Source organism: Phaenicophaeus curvirostris, chromosome 1, assembly GCF_032191515.1.
Source record: "Phaenicophaeus curvirostris isolate KB17595 chromosome 1, BPBGC_Pcur_1.0, whole genome shotgun sequence".
In the NCBI taxonomy this organism is placed as follows: Eukaryota; Metazoa; Chordata; class Aves; order Cuculiformes; family Cuculidae; genus Phaenicophaeus; species Phaenicophaeus curvirostris.
The window spans coordinates 126,562,854-126,585,198 of NC_091392.1; the positions used below are offsets into that span (position 1 = coordinate 126,562,854).

Genomic DNA, 22,345 nt, shown 5'->3' on the forward strand with positions numbered 1-22,345 from the left:
CGGATTCAAAAGCAGCTCAAGAGATTTATGGGAAGTAGGTGGCTGACACACTGTTAAACATAATGTTATTGATGTAACATACTAATTTGGTGGCTCCTAGATTGCAGAAGTGAGGAAGGCATATAAGAGGGAAGCATGATTTTGTGCTTTCACTGTCCTTACAATCCTGAACAATATATGCTAATGTCTGTCCTCAGAAAAAAGGCATTGGTTTGGAAAGTCCTATTGATGCAACCCCATGTGCGTAAGCTTTTTGGCAGTCTTAAGCAGAGGTCTGAAAGCAGACAGCACTGAAAGGAAACAGTCTTTCCTCCTTTAGAAACTGTCTCTGTCTTTGAGGTTTGTGGAAAAAAAGCTGGCTTTTTTTTTTTTTTTCTGCATTATTAGTCTTTTGTAGATATTATCCCAACGTCTCAGGTACCAGCCCACACCCTTTCCTGGAAACAAATGGAATTCTTCTTTGATATAGTGCCCACAGCTTGACACAAAGGACTGAAGCTAATTTAAAGCAGGGAGTAAGAACATCTGTTTGAGAGTCCTTTATTTCATGACTTAGTATTTAAACAGAGTAATAATGGCATATAGATTGAGACATACTGGTAAATAAAGAACAATTTGGTGTAAACTTGTTTGGAAAGAAAAAATTATGTAGATATTTTTAACCAATATAAACATAAACCTCAACAATCTACTAAACAATGTACATAAATATTTCTAAAACTTTCTAAGACAGAACCTTGTGCCTTTTGTGTAAATTTCTACTACTGTAACGGGGTTTCATCCTTTGGTCTTAGACCCTTTTCCTTGTTCGGTTCTTATTGCATAACATCAGATCTTAAAATGGTGGCTTAAACAAAAGGCAGATTTTAAAGCAATGAGGGCTTTTCCCCCACACCCACTGTAATATCTAAAAATACTCTTAAAAATTATTCAGGAGTGAAGCTTTTTATGGTGAAGTTCCTCAGATACATTGTGTTTTGGTTTTAGAGGAGTGAGTCAGTTTTTCATATGCTGTAACACATTCATTTTGTGAGTATTGCTTTCATTTCTACATTTGTGGAGCACTGCAAAAAGCTGCCTGCTTATGATTTGATCAATACAACTTGGCTGTAATACTGTACTTTGGTGAGGGAGTGTGTTTAACAGCTGAAAGGCATACCCTGCGCAATACATGGAAAGTCAAGAAATGTAATAGTTAAGTTCCTGTTAATTAAGTAGGTTGTGACTGGCCAAGAATCAGTCACAGTAATCTGTGATGGTACCATGAAAAATGCATTGTAATTAGGTACCACAGCTTGAATATAAATCATCAATATTCAACAGATGTATGCCTTTTTGATGGTTCCAAGTATCAAACAGATTTTTCACTGAAATGGAAAATCAAGTAATAATAAAACACAAGGGAAAGGAATTGATATAGTGATTCAATATTTATTTCTTTAAGAAATATTTAAGAAAGAAATATTTTTATTTATTACTCATTATTCCAAACTTCTTTTAAGGGTGATGAGAATGCTGTTCCGAGCAATATACTTAATTTTAGAAAAGAATGTTTAACATTGGCATATTCTTCCTGGAAAGCTGCCTGTCTTTTTGTCTCTTCTGTATGGGAGGATATATGGAAATACCTGAATGTATATGAAACTATTTCACCTCCAACCCACATCCCTCTTGAAACAGTGACCTTTGTGCTACAAAAACATGACAAGAATTACATACCTACGATGCAGAGCCTAGTGCTTAGGATAATGCATAAATGCATCAGGAGCATTTTTTATGCATATAATATGCTCAATTTATTTGTCTATATGTCACAGTTATTTATATATTCCTTGTCCCTGTTACGTGGCTGTAAAGTTGTGCAGGAAAGTAATATTGGAAAATCTGTGAGCATCCATTTGCTCAAATGTTCACTGCAGCTAAACCAACTCCTATTTCAAAGGTTTGTTTTCCCACCTTACTAGTCGTGATGTAGAGGTTGGCAGTAGCAGTGTATGTATGGTGTGCACTCTTGTATGTCTAAAATAGCAGGTGAGGATCATCCTGTAGAGGTAAGAACAGAATGCAGGACAACCACCATCCAGACTAACTTCTTAGAGGTACACCTCTGTCCTGGTGAACAAATGCCTGTGAGCAGATGGAGCACCCTCAGTGCACCCTAGTTTATTCTCATCTGAAAGGAGTGTGGTCTGTGTGTTCTGAGATTGCTCTTTAGTAAAAAGCAAAACAGAGTGAAGAGGAATGCTCAGAAGAGTCTCTTCAAAAGCACATGCCTGACCCCAGCTAAAATACTAGCAGAGATGCATCTATTGCAGCTAGGAATTTTGAACTGAAGTAAAGAGAATTAGTTGCCCCAAGCCTGTATTCAGGCACCTCAGAAAATAGTAGTTCTCATCAGTCATAGACTGCTGCATCATTCATTTGCTTGAGCTGGGATAGAAGGTCTGTATTTTGTATTCTACAGTAGAGTGCAAGATTCTGGTTAAAATGTTTTTAGGTCTTAATATACCACCGAAGAGTAAGACACAGTGAGTTTTATTAAACAAAATCTCTTCAACTTTCAACCCTTTCCTTCCACGTTTAATAGGAAATCCAACTATCCTGCTCTGCAGTAGGAGCTTGAAGTGCTGGAGGTAATGCTGCACAAGTCTAGAATAAGAGTTTTCTGCACATTGCTCTAGTCCAGGCATGGTGCTGGAAGAGGGTATTGCATCTCTCTAACTATATGACTTTGTACAGGGCTAAGTGGGTTATATGGTCTGCCTGCTGCCTTTCACTGGCAGTTAGAGCTCTGGTTCTCTATGTCCCTGAAGCTGAAAAACTCATTTTAATTTCATTACTATAGCTCTCTAACGTCCTGCTGATTCAAGATTCTCCTTCTGCAGTAAGAAATGTTGTCTGGACACAGTCATTTTCCATGTATCTCAGCTCAGACTTCATTATAATTTATTATCAGCTACATAAAGTGTCTCAAATGCAAGTCTTGAGCAGCTTACCTGTCAGCACGGTGTCACAGTGAGCACCTGCAAAGGTATGTCAGTAATTTCTTTATCTCATCTGATTAATATCAAATATTAAAATTAATGCAATTCATTCATGGCAATCACATATTTTCATTAGCGACATAACTTTCACATCTCTTTCCTCAGTGCAATATTCTTACTACCCACTTTAATCAGAAGTGAGCAGCTAGTCACTTACTTCTACATTGTAGTACAAATGAATAAAATGATCAGTTTGGGAAATGCTGTTACACATGCAAGTAAGAGATGCATAATATTATCATTATACCGACAGAAATAAGAAATTCCCAGACAAAAAAAAATCCTTTGTGGTTACTCTGGATAAACTAAAAGAAAGCTATTATGCCACAGTCGTGTCATAAACTTACTTTTTATTGTATGAGAATTTTATTTTTGTCCTAAATGTTATGTAAGTGACACAATTTTAAATACATACTTGATTTTAAAATGAGTTTTAGATTGGATTTCTTTTAATATTATGAGATTTTTTTGTGCATGTATTTTTATTTTAAAACCATTTCTTGCTCAGTGGGGATCCCAGACTCACAGCACTGCAGGCTGAAATCTTTTCAACAAGGAATACCTAATTGGGCGAGTGTTAAACTCCAAATTCAGCAATTGTGAAAGTTCATAGAAGGTCAACCTGAAAAACAGTACAATTTTAACTTCAGTAGAACTTAGTTGTGTTTCTTTTATCTTGAGCAGTATTTTGGCATCGGTAGGTCTTCAGAACAGGTCTACAAGGCCTTCCTCTTTCTCAGCAAGCTATGAGCAAAAAGCTTCAGTGTCTTCCAGGTGCCCTACCTCTTAGGTGAGCTATTTCACTTTGTTCCCATTTACAGTGCACCCAGGGGCAGAGCCTCATCTGCACTGGTTCAGTGAGTTGCAGCCTTAAGGTTTATGCACATCTGCTCCATTGCTAGGAAGAAACTTCTTGCCTCCTGATGCTGTGATCAGGACTCACTACATACTTCAAGACAGCCCATTTTTCAGAACCTGGTGTATTTTGTGTCTCTCCTCAGACTATATAGCTGAAAGAGAAAATAGCTGCACCAAGGAAAGCCCATCCATCTAAGTCTTATTTGTATTTTAGCCTTTCCTTGCAAGTCTTGGCTAGTTCCAAAATTCCTTCTGCTTTTTGAGTAAGCAGGAAGGGGAAAAGAGCCCTACTGTAGATTTTCTTCCCCTGTCTTTCTAACATTCTCCTCCTTCCTCTCTGATTTGGTGATCACTTGCATCTGAATGCAGTAGCTGTACATGATGGCTCTAATGCTAACCCTGTAGAACTGGAAAAAATAAGCTGATAATATGTCTGAAATGAGGGACACCAGTGTTTCCCAGGTGATTGCACAAAGAGTCTTCATATTATGGTCCTTTTTCAGATTATTCCTTAATTTCCCATTTAGTTTTCAGCAGATCCTAATTAAAATAATGCTATCTATATCTTCCATCATGCCTGTCTGTCAACGGTCTTCAAAGGTAGTCTACATGTTATAATTGCATTATTGATACACCCCAAATAGTTCATTTGGTAGAAATACTGAATATCGTACAGAGGGTCAGCTGAAGAGTTCTAAACACAGTTTAGTAGGCACAGTGGTGTTGGGCTGATGGTTGGACTGGATGAGCTTAGAAGTCTTTTCTGACCTTAATGATTCTATGATTCCATAAAATACATTTAAAATTTGTCCCCAACAAAGGTTAAAATTGTAGATACAGTATAGTAACCTAGTCACTTATATAATTTTTATATAATGTGTAATTAACTTTTCTGTGCTGTTCAATGTGTGGGTGTGAATAATAAGACTGCAAATATTTGCATTTATTTCCTTGTATGTGGTTTTCCAAAAGTAGCCTGCGTGGCATACTTCCAACTATGTTTCACATAGTTTTGCAGAGGAACCTCCTCTGGAAAGCAGGGAGGGAGCAATCAGATGGGCCTTGGTGAGATGAACGCCCAGCTCCAATTGTAACAGTACATGCTCTGGACATCTCACTGAAATCACTTTGAAAGACCAAATTGTGGAATTAGATTGAAAAAAGCTTTACTCACTGATATATCTCACTTCCCTGCCACGCAGGATAGAAGACCCAATAGTATATCTCAATCACCATTAGCTGTGTGGTGGCAGGATCAGTCCCAGACACAAGCCAAGCAGTAGCATCCCAGTGTCCTAGGTTTTTGACATGCATAAATGAAGATGATGGTTCTTCCACTGTTCACTACTTGATTGGCAATTGATCTATTTCCTGCTTTGCTTTACTTTTTTTTCCAGGCAAACACTGTATTCATTATGGAAACATCAAATGTACTTTCTTGCCTGTGCTGTTCAATAAATAGGATAGTTCTTCTAGGTAGAATATAGATGTCTACATGCATACTAAAAATGTCCAAGAGTGTCAAGAGGCCTTGCATACAAGGGAGAGATGGCATGCAATTAATGATCCTTTCTTCCACAACCAAATTCCAGTCATGTTATATAAAGATTGGACAGAAATAAAAATAGCCTTTCATTAAAAGCAGCCTTGTCTACTGTACCTGTGGCATATTAGAATTATTTAAGTAATATTGGGAAATCTTGGGGAAAAAGGAACCTGGAGATGCAGCTATTATTTCTACTGTAGTGTAGCAAGGACTTTGCTGCTGTGAATAATAACAACCATGTTGATATTTAAACCTAAATTGAAAGTGAAAGAGGTTATTCAGTCATTGCAAAAATCCATCTTAATGTGAAGATGAGGGAGTTTGGAGAGGTTTTTATTTCTATTTTTGCTTTTAGACCTACTTTATACTATTCAAGACCTTTTTAAAATTGGAAAACTGTTGATAATAATATCATGGATCAGCAAAGTTTTAAATTATTTCTTTGAGTTCGTTTTTTGAATTCTCATCTTCTACTAGGTAATTACAAACTCAGTAGGGGATTTTCATTGGTGCAAAGTGCCATATCTGATGCTAAAAAGAAAGCAGTGACTTTTTTCTTCACTTTTTTTCCATCTATTGATCAACATTCAGCAAAGCTTTCCCTTGCTGTACCATCTGAAGTGTTTGTCTATTTGGAATTATGCAATATCCTTGGTATTTTAAATACCTGAGTGCTAACCTGTAGTGAGCAACTGATATAGGGACTTAAGTGAGTATAAACAGCATATTTGAATGGGTAGGGCTCGGTGCTAAATGTGGGTCAGTGGAATGAAATAATGTCCTGAGCTATTCTGTTGACTTTGGATGGTTTAATGGCTTCAGGGACTACTCTGGTACTCATGCTCAGTGCACTCCTTGTGGCCCACAGATGGTTCACTGAAGTCCTGGTTTTTTTGGAGCTCCCCCCAGCCCCCAGCCACTGGAATGAGCCATGCTTAAAAAATGTTTCTCTCTTTGCTACAGTCAGGAGGTTTAAGAGCCTCCTTGCTGCCATGGAGCCCCTACTTGCAAAGATGAACTCTGAGATGAGTTCTGAGAAATTTTGACAGCTGTTCAATGAGGAACATATCAGAGATCAAGGTACATTTATTAAATTCAGATTTACCCTTCCTGTCTTTTCAATGAAGATGGCATTCCCGTGACAGATCAAGAAAAAGATGGCTTGGGAAATAGCTTATGACTTGGATGGCTTGGGCATCTGTTGTGTCACAGGAGCTTTCCTAGGTGGCAAAGTACTCAAGATGTGTATGTGAACAATCTCTGGAGTCCTCTAGCTACAGTAACATGCACTGTGCCTGAAGTGTCTGTCTACTTAAATATCTTGATTATTTAATCAAAAACCACTGGTGCATGAGCAAGTGTAGAAAAGTTTTCCACTCTGCCTACTGAAATTTAATAGTATGACTGACTGTAGGTGTAGAGAGGGAATGATTTACCACTGCTATAAAGTAAAGAGTAAGGAGAAAAGACTATGCTTCCATGTTGAATTAGGTAGAAAGTAATTAAAGGAAGTCAACATGTAAAGCTGGCTGATTTGCCTGCCTGAAGATATTATTCCAGGCACACATAATGGAGAATATCCTGGAACATCCTTGAAATTAGGCTTTATAAAAAGGCCTCTTTCTGGTGGGTTTTTTTGGTTGTTTTTTTTTTAAAACTTAACTTTCATTAGTGACATTTCCTGAGGAAGGGAATATGAATTTTGAACCTATTTTGAACTTTGTGTGTTCATAGTTTCGTCACGAAGCAGAACCATTAAAAAATTTTCATTTTCCATCATTACAGATACTGGAAGCCAGAAGTCTTCACAGTAGCATGCTGAGAATGTCAGAAGGATTCAATCCTTTCTTCCCCTGGATGAATAGCTGTGGTGTTTGGGAAAATGCAGTATGAAATCTGGCTAAGGAACTGAAAAAGCAAAAAGTAGGAGCTTTATTTTTAAGGAGGAGTGGTACTCAAAACACTTAAGGACCTGCAGCAAGAAAGAGAAATAAGGCTAATGTTACAAACTAGTAAGGTACTACATCAGCATTCAATATATATTAAAAAAGGCTGAAATTCAATAATCATAGAATCATAGAATAGTTAGGGTTGGAAGGGACTTCAAAGATCATCTAGTTCTACCCCCCCTGCCATGGGCAGGGACACGTCCCACCAGATCAGGCTGCCCAAGGCCCCACGCAGCCTGGCCTTGAACACCTCCAGGGATGGGGCAGCCACTGCTTCCCTGGGCAACCTGTGCCAGTGCCTCACCACCCCCATCGTGAAGAAATTGTTCATTATGTCTAGTCTAAATCTGCCCTTCTCCAGTCTATACAGAATCACTAGATTGGAAAAGACCTCCAGGATCATTGAGTCTAACTATTCCTATAAACCACTAAATCATGCCCCTCAGTACCTCATCCACCCGCACCTTAAGGTCACTTGAGGTGACTCAACCACCTCCCTGGGCAGCCTGTTCCAGTTCCCAATGACCCTTTCTGTGAAAAATTTTTTTCCTGATGTCCAGCCTGAACCTCCCATGGTGGAGCTTGAGGCCATTCCCTCTTGTCCTGTCCCCTATTTCTTGGGAAAAGAGGTCAGCTCCCTCTTCTTTACAACCCCGTTTCAGGTAGTTATAGAGAGCAATAAGGTCACCCCACAGCCTCCTCTTCTCTAGGCTAAACAACCCCATGGGAGGTGCTCCAGCCCTCTGACCATCTTTGTAGCCCTCCTCTGAACTCCTTCGAACAGCTCCATATCCTTCTTATGTTGAGGATTCCAGAACTGGACACAACACTCCAGATGAGGTCTCACAAGAGAGGAACGCAGGGGCAGAATGACCTCCCTCGACCTGCTGGTCACACTTTTTTTGATGCTGCCCAGGATATGGTTGGCCTTCTGGGCTGTGAAGTATATTTTCTGTATATTCAGTTTAAAAAGTTGCTTGGGACAGAATCAAGTGCATGCTGAGTTGATAGTCAGAGATGCAGTGAGGACAGTGCTAGGTCATGTTAATCAGGTTGAACATACATTATTAAATGCATTTTATTCTTCCTTTTCTTCATCCCAGCCCAATGTTCTTTTCAGGCCTCTGCTGCCTGAAAGTCAGTTTACGTGCAGTATTACAGAAATAGTTATAAAGCTTTCTAATAGCAGAAAGTTATTGGACCACAGTAAGAAATACAGGGTGATGTGATACTACGGTGTGTTCAGACCTGGTGCAACACTTTCAGGCTGGAGTCTTATGAAACACCAGAACAATTGAATCCCAGTGCATTGGGGGAGATCTGTAAGCGTAACAGCAGTAGCAGGTACGCGCCATGGAATGCAACTGCAAATAAACAAATCTTTTTGTAATTTTGCCATGTGTTATGAATGTCTCTTACTGTCCTACATATTTCCTTTCTCTGTGTGCTTGTGCACAAGCCCAGAACTGGTTAGCTGCCCAGACTGACAGGTTATTTCTTTTAATGAGCCACAGCCGTGCTAACTGCAGATCTGAGATCTGAGGACAAACCTTTGTTGCTGCTTGCTAATATTAACAGAAGAAAAGGTTTGGTTTTTTTCTGGGTCAAATTAATTTTCAAGAAGTTTGTATGAACCCATTTGCACCTATCCGATAAATATGCATTTCACCATTTGTATTTTGGAAATATTGACAGTGAATTGTAGATAGTAAATGATCTGTGAATGTACTTTGACATTCCATTAATGTGTCATAACTGTTATTCAATAAGACGCATTTAAGCCTGGTAATTGCTGAAGTGCTAAAGGCTGCAATTGTTTCTTCTGTAATTCAGGACTGATTGACTAGATAAATCATGTGGCACTGTTTCTACTCCAGGATTAAATGTCTTCCACATCTACAGAGAGTTTTATCAATTGGTGCCTCAACATTTTTGCCATAAATAGTCATAAAAAAGTGATGACAGGAAGATACAAAATATTTTTTTTCTTCTCATAGTCATTCCTGGAATAATATATTGTTTGCAAACCAGGCCTTAGAGTTGTTTGGGAGTTTCAATTTGCAGGCAAGCAGTTCCAGTAACTTTAAAAAGACTAGAAGAGATAAACTGAGTTATTGTTTCACTTTTAAGTGATTACATAGAAATCCCTGCTTCTATAACTAATGATGACGATTTCTGTGGTGCATGAGGTTTAGGTGACAAATAGGGTGCATGCATGTGAATGCCTACGCAGCCATCGATTGTGATACCATTGCAGAGACAATATAATCCAGTGACAACTAAGCATCAGGAAACAAGAGTCTCAAAGACGAGGCTTTGATACCAATGACAGAAGGATGTCAATGAATTCTAAGTAGTCCCACAAGACTTGTCAGACATGCCAAATTAAAATTAAAACTTTAATGTAGCTTCAATGCCCTGACCTAGATAAAGTTGTTAATTTTTGATTTATAACTGGTGACAGAATATTAATCTGCATTAAAGAGAGAAATTTTTCAGTTTCTGTGAAAATAATGGTTTTCTTTAAATACTGAGAATCTTAGACCAAACTCTTGCAACAAGATACAGGTTGGTACAATAATAATGGCTGGTTTTAACCCTTGACTGTGAAGCAGTATATCTCAGATTAGGATAAAATTTATTAATCTAAATGAGAACTGTTAGAAGCTATACATTTTTGCCAACAAGAAAGCAATCTATTCCAGTAGCATAGAATTCTGGAGTCCTGGAACTGATTATTTCTTTGGAGGTGTTTCGAACTGCTGCTTGGTTGTGGAAAACATTCTCTTGCAGGAAGCTCTCATGATGTTTGAAAATGTGGTAATCAGTGGGAGACAGGTCTGGTGAGTAAGCTGGGTGAGGAAGAGTTTCGTAGCCCAGTTCATGCAGCTTCTGCAGAGTCATTTGTGAGATGTGTTCAGGCGTTGTCATGGAGAAGAACTGGTCCTTTTCAATTGACAAATGTTGCACATAAACATTACAATTCTTGGTTCATTTTTATAATATCCTGGCAATACTTCTCTGCTGTGATGATTTTGCCAGGATTCAAGAAGTTGTAGTGGATGATTTCACTTGCTGACCAACAAACAGTGACCGTAGCCTTCTTTTGATGCAGCTTTGGTATGGGGAAGTGTTTTGGTGCTTCACCTAGGTTCAGTTACTCTGCAGAACACCACTGGTTGTCATGTAGAATTCATTTTTCATCACATGTCACAATGCGATCAAGAAATGGATTGGTTTTGTTGTGAAAAGAAACATAGAGCAGACTATGTAGAAGTGATTTTCTTGATTTTCATTCAGCTCATATGGTCCCCATTTGTCAAGCTTTTTTGATTTTCCAGTTTGGTGCAAATACTGAACAACTCTTGAATGGTCAATGTTTAGTTCTTTTGCAAACTCTCAAGCTGCTTTGCATTTGTTTGCTTTAACGCTGACCCTCAATTGACTGAAGGATGCGGAAGGATGTCTGTGACCCTTTTCATCCTCATGGCTCTTGTTTTCATTACAAAACCGTTGGGACCAATGTTGAACTGTAATTTGTTGATAATCTCCTGGCCAAATGCTTAGTTGATGTTGAACTCATAAACTTTTGAACTCATAAACCAAAACTGGTGATTTTTTTGCTTCTTTAATTTGACAGAGTAATACAAACAATGAAAACAAAACCATTAGCATAAATAAATATAGTGAATTTTGTGCTATAAAATGGTATACTGCATGAACACAAATAAAATTTGAATCCCAAATAAGCATCACAATTTGCAACAGCAAAGCCCAACAATAATTTTTGCACCAAATTAATCACACCAAACCTGTTCTACATCAGAACTGCGTTCAAGACTTCATATATCCTCTGGACTCTGCCTGTAAAAAACTTGTTTGTTTGTTCTCTCTCTGGACAGAAGACTCAATTTTACCTCATGCTCCTGCTTCTCTTCTGTTATTGCCTATTCTCTCCAACAGTATCATCTTTCCAGAAGGTCCAGTTATTTAGAGATGGCCCCTGACCTATTTAACAGTCATCTAATTACACACCAAACATTACACGTTTTGCAAAATCCTGCAACTCTCTGTTTAATTAAATGAATTCTTTTAAAGCGGTGTCTTACCTTAGGCTGAGAATGAGGTTCAAGTCTCATTTACAGTGCAGAACAAAACTTCAGCCAGTTTGTGCACAATGTGCAAAAACCACAGACCCAATGTCTACAAGTTAGTGTTGCTGGTTTGAATGGTTGGACTCGATGATCCGGTGGGTCTCTTCCAACCTGGTTATTCTATGATTCTATGATATTGCACACTACTGGCAGGGAAGATGTGGGGCCCAATGCAGCTGGAGGATGCCTGGCAGCTTGAGCTTGTAGAGAAAACAGGCTAGACAGGCTGCAAGAGGAAGGTGGTGGCAGGACTGGGACAGCTACAGTGTTGCATTGCCCTCTAGTGACAGGCTGCCTAATTAGATGTTTCCTCACCACATGTTTTCAAGTTGTGCCAAATGTTGCCTCCATTGGATTTCTAGACATCCAAGTAAAGGCAGTGTGGCATTATGAAGTAACGACCGGGCTATGAAAATGGTCACCAGGCATCGCTAGGCTGGCATCTGGCTGTGTGAAGACACTGAAAAAAGCTCAAGCCCATCATAAATTTCATGTTGTTGGTTTTCAGGCCAAAGAAACATCTGTTTTCTATCTGCCAACATCACAAATTCAGTCTGCCAAGAAGAAGGGGATTTGCCCCTTCTGTGCTCATCCCACCATTAACACATATGTTTGAAGGTAAAGAATGATCTTCCAATTAAAGCCTGTCCAACAGCAGCTGCAACTCTGTTCTCACCTGCAGAATAGTAATTAATGAATACACCAGATTTTGGTGGTATGGCCAATAACAACATTTTTCTTTCTTTTTGCTAATTAAAAGTGAGGAAATTGGATCTGACATCACTAGGTATTCACAAGCATCTAGCAGCAAGAAGAGATCTATAGTTCCACAAATGGAAGAAAACAGAGATTTAAAGTGGCCATCAAACCAAGGCTTTTACAAAGGCAGTCAAGTTACATTAAAGAAAATGCCTTACTTTTTGCTTACTTTCACTACATCTGCAAACTATGGAGATTTCTTGACAACTTCTTAAGTTATATGATATAATTTCATACATTTAGAGAGCTGGTCAAATAAAAAGATTGATTTCATAAACATTTTTTTGAAGGTTGTGTATATATTTTTGTTCCATGCTGCGACAAAGTCACGACCTTATAATTCTGTTATGTGAAAAGGTTTGAATCAAAATGTCAGTTTTCAGACTGAGAAGGGAAGAGTTTCAATTCCTTTTTCTCTTCCTTGTTTTCCTTCCGAAATTGGCAGGGACCTTCTTTAAAATGTCATTGAAATGAATGCTTCTCTGCAAAGCATTTTAGGCTTAAGAAAAAACAGTCTACCCTACATTAATCTACATGGCTATTTCTCTGTTCAAATATCCTGCTAAGGAAAAGGCTAATTTTATACTTGAGTTTTACATTTTCTGATTTGTGACAAGTTTTTTTTTCTTTCACTCCTTCCAGATTTGCGCCTGCAGTGTCAAACAGTGCATACACTATACTTTGTACTTAACACAAGTGCACAATGAAATCATAGTCCCATTGCAGTCAGTGGCAAATCCATACTTCATTGAATCACAAATTTCAGCAGTAATGGTATCCAAATGCATTAAATCTTAGGTCCATTGTTTGTATTTGATTGATGTTTTCCTGAACCCATCCAGCAGATTATTTTACCTTACCTTCTCTTATTGACCACAGCAGCTCAATAAGACCTTGTTTCTTGGCGGTGAACTACTTCTCAGTGTGCCAAGCCAAAACTTCTTGCTTTCAGATAAACTACGTGGGGGACAAACTTCTACATAAGAGTTAAATTTTTGATTTATCCATACTTGCAGTATCATCACTTAAAGAGGGTTGGATTTTTTTCAGGTACTCTGCGTATCACTGAGATGGAAAAGAATGAGCATGACAGAGCCTTTAGCAACAAGTAAGCAAACTCAGGAGCTGGAGCAATTCAGCTGCACACCAAAACAAAAAAAAGAATAGTATTCATGCACCATCGCTGCCTTTCACCTTTGACTTTGTCTGTCCTTTCTAGTTCCACTGACTGCAGAAAGCACTCCTTGAGCATGCAGAAGTGATACTCAATTGTTTCAAACTGAAGTTATGGGAAGCCATTTGGGTTTATGTTGTAATTATGAAGACACATAAAATTTTAAAACTTTTTCTATGGCTTATGTGTTTCTGCTTGGTCATTGTTTTCCTAGCTTCAAAATAACACATTTAATTGGATGAAATCTTTACTTTGGCCAAGTGTGCATGTGACATATTTTTATGTGTATGTGGTACCCTAAGAATAAATAGAAAAGTATTCAAGGTTAGGAAAATTCTCCTAGCTAGACTATTTTCAGTAATCTTGAATTTTTCCTTACAATGTTATTGGGACATTGCGGGCATTTTGCATATGTTCATTTTACTTAGCTCCATCTGAAATACTGTTTTAAAGGAATGACAGTGTCTTTGAAATAATTCCAGTTCCTCACTCTTAATCCTTACCCACACATGCTATGGCTCTCCGTTGGCAGTACTGAAAAATAGTCAACTTCTTTGACCAATATTTAGACAAAAACACTCAGAAAAACTGTCTTTTTTTTTTTGTGGTTAAATTCTTCTTTTAACATGCAAGGATTAGGCTTTGTAAAGTCAAAATCAGAAGGAGGAGCAGGTTACCATGTGTATGATGCCTGTGGAAATTGTCACGCTAATGATGGGCATGTCCTGCATTTGAATCAGACCACACTCTTTGCAACACTCAGAGGCAAGAAGCCAGTGTGAAAACTAGGGATGCCCACCCAGCAGCACCACAGCTCATAAACAGTTCCCACCCTGCAGTGATGAGTAGTGATTACATTCTGCTGAGGCTGCATGCCTCAGTTTTTGTTATAAGCAGTAGCAAGCAATTTAAAGCTACCTTAGATTTACTCATGATGCAGCCCAAAACCTAGTTACTGCAAAATAGCTGTACCCCTAGTGGGATTCTGGTCAGAAAGGTGGAAAATACACGTGAGGAACTGCAATTCTAGTGCCCACATAATATAAGTTAATAAACCATAGGTTAACACCTATCCTACGCAAGTTGTTAGTGCCTAGAACTGTACTACCTTTTCTGTGGGGAGTAAATTGTCAAGTCCTTCCTCTGTTCTCATTTGGTCCTTACTGGAGCCTTTAAAGCTTTGCTTGACTCTAAGAGTGCGGTAAGGACAGTCTCAGCTCTCCCTGCTTCCAACCAAGCACTTCTTCTTTTCTCCATCAGTGCAAAACCTCAGCTTATTAGGAAGATCTCTCTTGCAGCAATGTCTGAATGTACAAATTAGCTCACAATCACAGCTAGAGTGGCTTATAGTGGAGAGAGGTCATGCTGGGATCTTTTACTTTGGCACCAATTAAATTTTTCTATGAAAGCAGAGGAGCAAATACGAGTTTGCAGTTTAAAATCAATAGAAGCTGTAGAGCGCACAGCAACTTCTCTTTTTGTGTGCTGTTCTTTGTAGATAGAATATTGTTAAGAAGTCAAACTTGTGCCTAGCCCTAGGGCTTCATTGCCTATTTGTACTGTCAAATCTGTTCAACTAAGATAAAATCATTTGAAAATAAAGCCCAAGAATATTTTGAAGAAAGAGCTATTAAGATGAGCTGTGGCAAGTCTTTGTAATGATCAAACTGGAACCTCTTATTATGGTATGTTATTATGTGATGCATTTTTAAAATAAAATGAGATGTACTTCATCGGCTTTTTAAATCTTGCTGCTTAAGGTAACTGAGAGAACATACTGAAGCTCAGTGAGTGTTGGCATAATGATCCTTGAAACTTGAAAAAAAATTAGAAATACAGTGATACAGAAATATTAACGAGCTGGTGGTGAACTTGCTCAAGAATGTGGCTATTGGGGACATAGATTTTCTTAGAGCTTTCATAGCATGTCCTGAAATTTTAATTATAAAACTTGTCATTGGAATCAGTGTGGACTCAGAACAGCTAATATGCTAAAATTTTTACTCAGAGTTAACAGATGTCAAAGCTGGCTTCATTATTTCTCCTCCTTTTGCCCACAGTCACAGGTAAAATTCACTTGCTTTAACTGTGGTTTTGCTTTGAACTCTTAGGCTCATTCTAAAACTCAAGAAATGCTGAAAATTTAGTTGAAGCTCAAGACAAGGACTTTGTCAGTTCAGATCTAAAATAAAAGCTTAAGCTTTCTCTATGATTGACAATTTGCAATGTTGTACTAGATCATGCGAGTTACCACTTAATTTCCTGCAGTGATATGGGAAACTGTGATTTTTTTATATAGCTTTGCAGCCAAATTAGTGACTGGTTTCAGATCAAGAGAAAGAATCTGGCTAGTCATCTGAATGTTTCACAGAAATTGGCCTTGTTTGCTTTTTACTGTTAGCAAATGTTGCGTCAAGAGAAAGTACAGGCAGTGCCATGCATAGCTGAGTAGCATTTTGGGGGGATTAGATTCTTGTTAGTTCAGACTTTTTCTGCCATAGAGTATGAATTTGAAGTGTGAGCTCACATGTGTGATATTTACACCACCTGAAGTTAGAATTAGCAGGTATTTGCTCTAGAAGTAGTTCTCAGTGGAGAATTGACAGAACAATGTATGACTCACTTGATCAATCACGGCTAGCCGATAAAAGTAAAATTAAAAATACTGAGCACTTCATGGAAGAGCCCGTGGTGCATCTGGAGATAATCTCCCTCCTAGATAATTGTTTGGATACTTATGTTGTATAATTGTTTTGGATAATTATCTGAGTAATGAACATATTTAGAGAAACTGTGGTCTTCTCTTATTGTATAATGAGCATCAAAGTTACCAATTAATATGATAATCTATTGGTTTTGGTCAGTGAGTCATTTATTTTAAATTGCAGTGGAGGAAAACAGTGCTAATTCTCTTTTTGAATCAAACTGCTGTAGCAAATTCAGTGCACAAGCACTCGCATCTGAACCCCTGCTGCCCTGTTTTCTGTTTTCTTTACGTTTAATTTTCCATGGAGGAGTTTAAGGCAAATGGGCTGTTGTGCTTTGTGGTCAAATGTCGGCTTTATAGAGGCATGTGCTCAGCAGAGGTCCAGACTTCGTGCTCCGTCTCTCCTTTGTGTGAGGATTTTGATTTTGCTGTAATTGTTTTGGAATTAGATTGTGCTGTGGAATGAGTCATCTCCACAGACCATAGACCATAGGCATCTTTGCAGTTTCTTTTCTCAAATAATAGCCTCACTGTTTGCCTTCTTTTAGCTTGTACTGATCATTGCTGCGGGGTGACAAGAGGTAAAGTAGCTGTGTGGTACTCCTGCCAGTTACCCTGGAGAAGCAGAGAATGAGGGAAAGACAGAATTCCCTGTGAGGAGACATATACCAATGGCCCGCCAAAACTCTGCTCAGTCTAGTTTACCTGGTTAAAATCAAGGTCAACAGAAGGGTTGTTGAGTAAAAATAAGTGCAGGAAAAATCCATAGGGTTGACTTTTAAAAGGCCTTCAGTGTTAAGTCTAAAATGTCTCTCTGCCTTATATAAAAATGAAGGTACAAGAAACTTGAGGGAAAGTAGCTGGTTATGCACAGCTTAAAAGAATAGTGCCTACCTAATTCTCCAATTTACTGGCAGTGGGGAGACTTCTCTGCAGTGGTTTAGCTGAAGTGAATTAATTTTCTGGTGTTACAAAGACCACCAACACATGGTTTGTGTGGTTGACACTGCTCAATGCCACTTGGTTCTTTGGAAACAAAAAAAGCACTGGTCATCAGTCACCGAGGGTACAATCTGAACTCCTTATTCACAGGAATCTTTTCTGTGGCTCTTCAAGCTATGTGCTCATAGAAGGGGCAGATGGGCAGTGAGGACTTGAGTGCGAGAGAGGAAGATGCTCTCCTCTCTATGCTGACTCAGCAGCTGGAGGTGTAAAGCCAGCCAGGCTTGAGTCATGTTCTCTCCCTCCCACCTTTGTGGTCTCTCCTTGCCTCTGTGCAACACCAGACAGAAAACTCTGCCCACTCTCACAAGTTGCCGAGGCCGACACCCCTTTGCTGTGAATTACCCTCCATCAACAGGAGCTCCTGGTGCTGTAGTAGCTGGCGGGTCATGGAAATCTCTGTCTTGGAGTGCAAGGAGCAGGATACACCCTGCCTTGGTTCAGGAGGATAGGAGATGGGAGCGCATCTGCTACCTTCTTACTTGATCTATGGCAGGGATGGTACCTGCCTGGCACAAAAGCAACTGATGCTGAAAGTGGGCAGCAGCCGCTGGCAGAAAACATGCAGTACCTCTGTGTCATGAGCACAGTGCTGGGTTTTGTCACCTACCAGTGTCACTGAGCTCCCCTGTAGCTGGGTGACACAGTGGTACACTGCTTTGCACTGCAAAATCACAACTTGAGTTAGCTTGGTATACATGTACATAGAGATGTACATGTTTGGGTGATAAATGCTTCCAGGCTTTGTTCGGAAAATAGGAAAAGGCAATCTTATAGCACTGTTTATGCTGAAGGGTTAAATACAACCATTTTTCCAGTAATGTGAATAACTAAATTACTACTGCCATATATTTATTTACTGTTCTTTATGCTCTCTGAACAGCCAAGTTTTTCCAGAAGAAAAGGTTTTAACAGGGAAGGTAATCTAAGCACTGGGGGAAATAATTATATTCTTCTGTGGTACTGCTAAGATAAGTAGGTTTTAATTGTGTTTGGTTCTTTTAAATTTGCCATGTATTGAGAGTATTGATTCCCTCTTTTTGTAGGTATATATTTATATGTGGGTATTATTATACCCAAGCAGTAGAAGTTTAGTTGCTAAACAAGCTAAAAACAATCTGTGAATTCATGGAAGTTTAATATTTACAATTTAATTCAGTTAATATGCACTCAGAGTCTCTTGTGCTTTGATTCCTGCTAGCATTAACCAATCCTAATAGCAGGGCAGGTGACCGAGCTATTGATGAATGATGAACACAGTGGGACTGAGGATTTATGTCTAAAAGTCCCTACTCTAGCGGCTGGCTCAGTTCTTAACAGTGTTGTTACACATCTCAGAAACTGAATACAATTTTGAACCAATGGAGACCTGTTGATGCTAGAGCCTCACAAATGTGTCGCGGAAATACAACTAGGAGAATGGAAATCTAAAAAATTAAGTACCAAAAGCTTTCTAATTCATATTTAAAGGAAAATTTGATTATCCAGGGATGCAAAGGAGGAATGCTGGGAGAAAGGAGACAGATCCGTGTAATGCCTATTTAAAAATATTGAGTATTCACATAATGTAACTATGGAACTACAAAAGAAGTACACAACCCTCTGTAATGCTTTGGATGTCGCTCCAAGGTAGTGGGGAAAACATAGAAAATTATTGGATGGAAGAATTGGGGACCAGTGTTCTGGACTTTGCCCTGGAAATAGAGGGCTCCATGTGGGCAACCACACCTTGACGCTTGGGTATTGCACTTCTGTGTGGGCTTCAGAACCCAGCTGAAGGAGTAAGCCAGATGGGCTTTTCCAGAGCTTCTTCCAAAGAGACCTCAGAGAAGATTTGCTGTTATGTGAGGTGGAGGCTAAACTAACTTGTATGAATTCCAGCTCTGTCTTGTTGATACCAAAGATTATCCAGTAGGGCTGTATGTATGGCTCCTCAATAACTGTTTCAGAGGGAGCCAGTATCTCTGAAAATGCTACAGTAACCACTAAAAGTTGGTGGTTACTGAAAGGGTTGAGAAGTTTTGACAGAAGTGGCTTTCTTCAAGTTCCAGAGAACTGGTATTGAATTCCCAAATATGACAGCTCTCTTCCCCTTCTTACCCTGAGGAAGACAAATCATCTACTTGGCCCTTCCCCTCCTTGCAAAAAGTACATGGGAAAATAACTGGATTTACAATGTGGTATTCCTTCCTTCCTGTGCTGATAGGATAATACAAAACCCTTAGGAGCATTCTGATAACATTCAGTAAAGCTAATTTAATAGTCATTGAATTCTTGAAAGTTCTCATTAGGATGCTAAAAGCAAGCATCTGTGTAATACAAGTATGGTCATCTTCACAGCAGAGCATGGGGGACTGATGTTGGAGCTGCCTGTTGTTAATACCAACAAGGCTTTATTTATTTAGCTTCTTAGTGACTTAATGCAAATACATTTAGGAAGGTTGCATTGGAGGAAAGTAGAGGGGAAGAAAAAAAAATGTTCACATTGTTTTCTTTGCCAGAAATCTAATGGTGTATGTGCAGCTGTATATATCCTCAGTCATATACTAGGCCTGATCAAAAGGTATTGTACACCCTCTAGCTTAAATTCAGCTGCTTTATGTAGTGCTGCTGGTATTGTTACAGTTCATCATATGCTTAGATGACTAATAGTGCATGCACTGTGGTATTTAAGATGTTTTCCTCTTTTTAAATTAGTCTGCAGTGTATGATGTGAAGTACAATTCACAATTAGCATTTCAGCACTATTAAATGCAGCTTGAAGTGTTTTGATGGAAACAGCAATCTGTATTATTCTTCAGATTTCCCTAAACAAAGCAAGTGTATCAATAGCTAATAGTGTGTATTATATGGTATTAACTGGTGTCTTTGAAATATAATAATATTTAAGAGTTACTTTTTCATAAGCTTCTAGCCGTCAAAGAATCCAATCTAACCTCTTCCAACTGTATTGAGTTATAGCTGGTTTGATTTCCTTTTGGTTTATCCCTACCACTTCTGTCAAGTGCCAAGAAGTCGGGCCACGTCTCTGTCTAGAGATGCTTGGTCATAACCTACCACAATCAGGCAACAGAAGACTAACTGGTCTGACAGGTGTGGCGCTGTGGTTTTTGATGGCCAGACTTGTTGACATATTCATGTTGATTGTGAAGCCCTTCAATCTTTGACATTTAAAGTGATAATCTCTGACAAGACCTCAGGGGCAGAAGAAACCCCAGCTGCAAAAGCTGAAGAGAAAGCACATGTACACATTTTAAATGCTCCAAGCCAAAGTCCCTCTATGTATGATGTTTCTGATGGTTTCAGTCAAACAGTGCTTAAAACTGTGCTGATGGAGTTTTCATCACCCTCCAGACAAGTTTATACTACTTACTTAACCAACACTGGAAACTTCTCAAAAGCTGTTTGCTGCAGTCTAAACTTTTAGTATTTAATATGATTCATAAAGAACGTATTTTCTTTTGTGCCTTGCAAGCATTCTTCTCCAGATAAAGCAATTCCAATCCTTTCAGTTTTTCTTCAGAGGTCAAATCTCTTTGACTTTACTCAGCATTCTCCTCTGGGTTATTTTTCATAGTCTGCATTTTGCTTGAATGGTGATTCCCAACACCTGAAACCTCAGGCCTACTGAGACTCCGTTGCTAGTGAATAAAGTGGGAAAGAGGATTATTTCATACCTCTTAGAGATTACTTTCCTCTATGTACATCCCAGTAGAAAGAGCACTAATTTCCACAGCAGCAGATCATTGCTGAGTAATTTTCTGTTTGCATTTCCAGGATCTTTTCCAGCACAGCTGCTGCCATGGTGTTTTTTTCCCCCATGTTGTATTTGTGTACCCCGACCTAGAGCTGGAATTCATGCTTATTGTGTTGCAGTTTTCCAGACAATTTCTCCAGTTTGTAAAGGAAATCTGGCATTTTAATGTCTTCCAGTGTTTGCAATCCTGCTGTTGTATCCTAACAAAGCATAATTGCTGTTATTTCTGTTGGGTTATCAAGAAAATATTGAATGTGCAAGGCCCCAGTAGTAAAGACCAATGAGGAACCCTACTTGGAATCTAATTCAATTGCTCTGAGACCTTTCTGAACCAGAAAATCAGTGAACCAGAACAAACGAGAAGGGAGAGAAAGAAGATTTGCTGGCCAAGCAGCAGGATATAGTTTTGCTTTCTGGTATTTTTAACAGTAAAAAGATCTTGTAACTCCATCCTTTGTCTTTTCTTAATATGCTTTTATTTTTGCCCTTGTAATTCCTTTTGAATATAATGTTCCATGTTTCCTAACAAGCAGTTCATTCAGAAAGAATTGGCAGGCTTAAAGATTCCATAACAAAATCTGTTTCCTTGCTCAAACTCTCAGCTAGTAATTAATGAGCCCTGAATAGGATCTTCAGATCTTCAAATGATCATGAAAGTCTTTGCATATTAGGACCTTTAGTTTCTGCAAAGAGTTATTTTTTTATGTTCTGCAGCCAGGTAAATGCAATAAAAGAGCTCATTTCATCAATTTATGAAATTGCCTTGGAGACAAAATTCAGTGAAAAGACAACATGAGACATGAGTTACTACAATTAAAACCCTATGATGACTCAAACAAAGTATCAAAAGCAGCTACCCCAGCCTTGAAGCAAGGAAAATATCAAATTGCTTAGAAAGTAGATAATAAATTAAAATTGATGTCATTGCCTAGAAGAGGTGAGTATACCAAGCGGTATATGAACAAAAATTGAACATTCTTTATCTGTGTTGTGTAAGTCAAAGAAAAATGTACTGCTGTTCAGAACATCTTTGAGGTACATAAGGCTCCCCACTCTTCCTGCACTTAACTTTACTTTAGATCCAACAGCTTCAGAGGATTCTTGTAGTTTGTTTAAAGTATTATGGATGCTTTCCTCTCAATGGCTAAAGCTCTGTCTAGCCCTCTGTGGACTGGAGAACCTCCAAGCATCTGGCCACAGAAAGAATTTGCCCTTTCTATTGGATGATTGTATAGTCTGATACATTGAGAGGCATATAAAAATTCAAGGTTTAAAATGAATTGTTTGTTATTAATCGTCAATAATATCAATTTACAGATAGCATAAATGAAATGAGGTAGTCACGTACCTCTTAAAAATAGAAATACATCAGCGAGCTGAAAAGCAAGTAACCAG

At 38.7% G+C, this 22,345-nt stretch overlaps 1 long non-coding RNA gene across 1 annotated transcript in view; it reads left to right on the forward strand.

Moving 5' to 3' along the window:
• Positions 1 to 22,345, forward strand: part of LOC138729756 (uncharacterized) — a 225,452-nt gene that overhangs the window by 96,267 nt on the left and 106,840 nt on the right. Inside the window, exon 2 of the long non-coding RNA XR_011338945.1 lies at positions 13,361 to 13,418. This is a non-coding gene — a long non-coding RNA (uncharacterized lncRNA). The remainder of the gene's footprint in view (positions 1 to 13,360; positions 13,419 to 22,345) is intronic.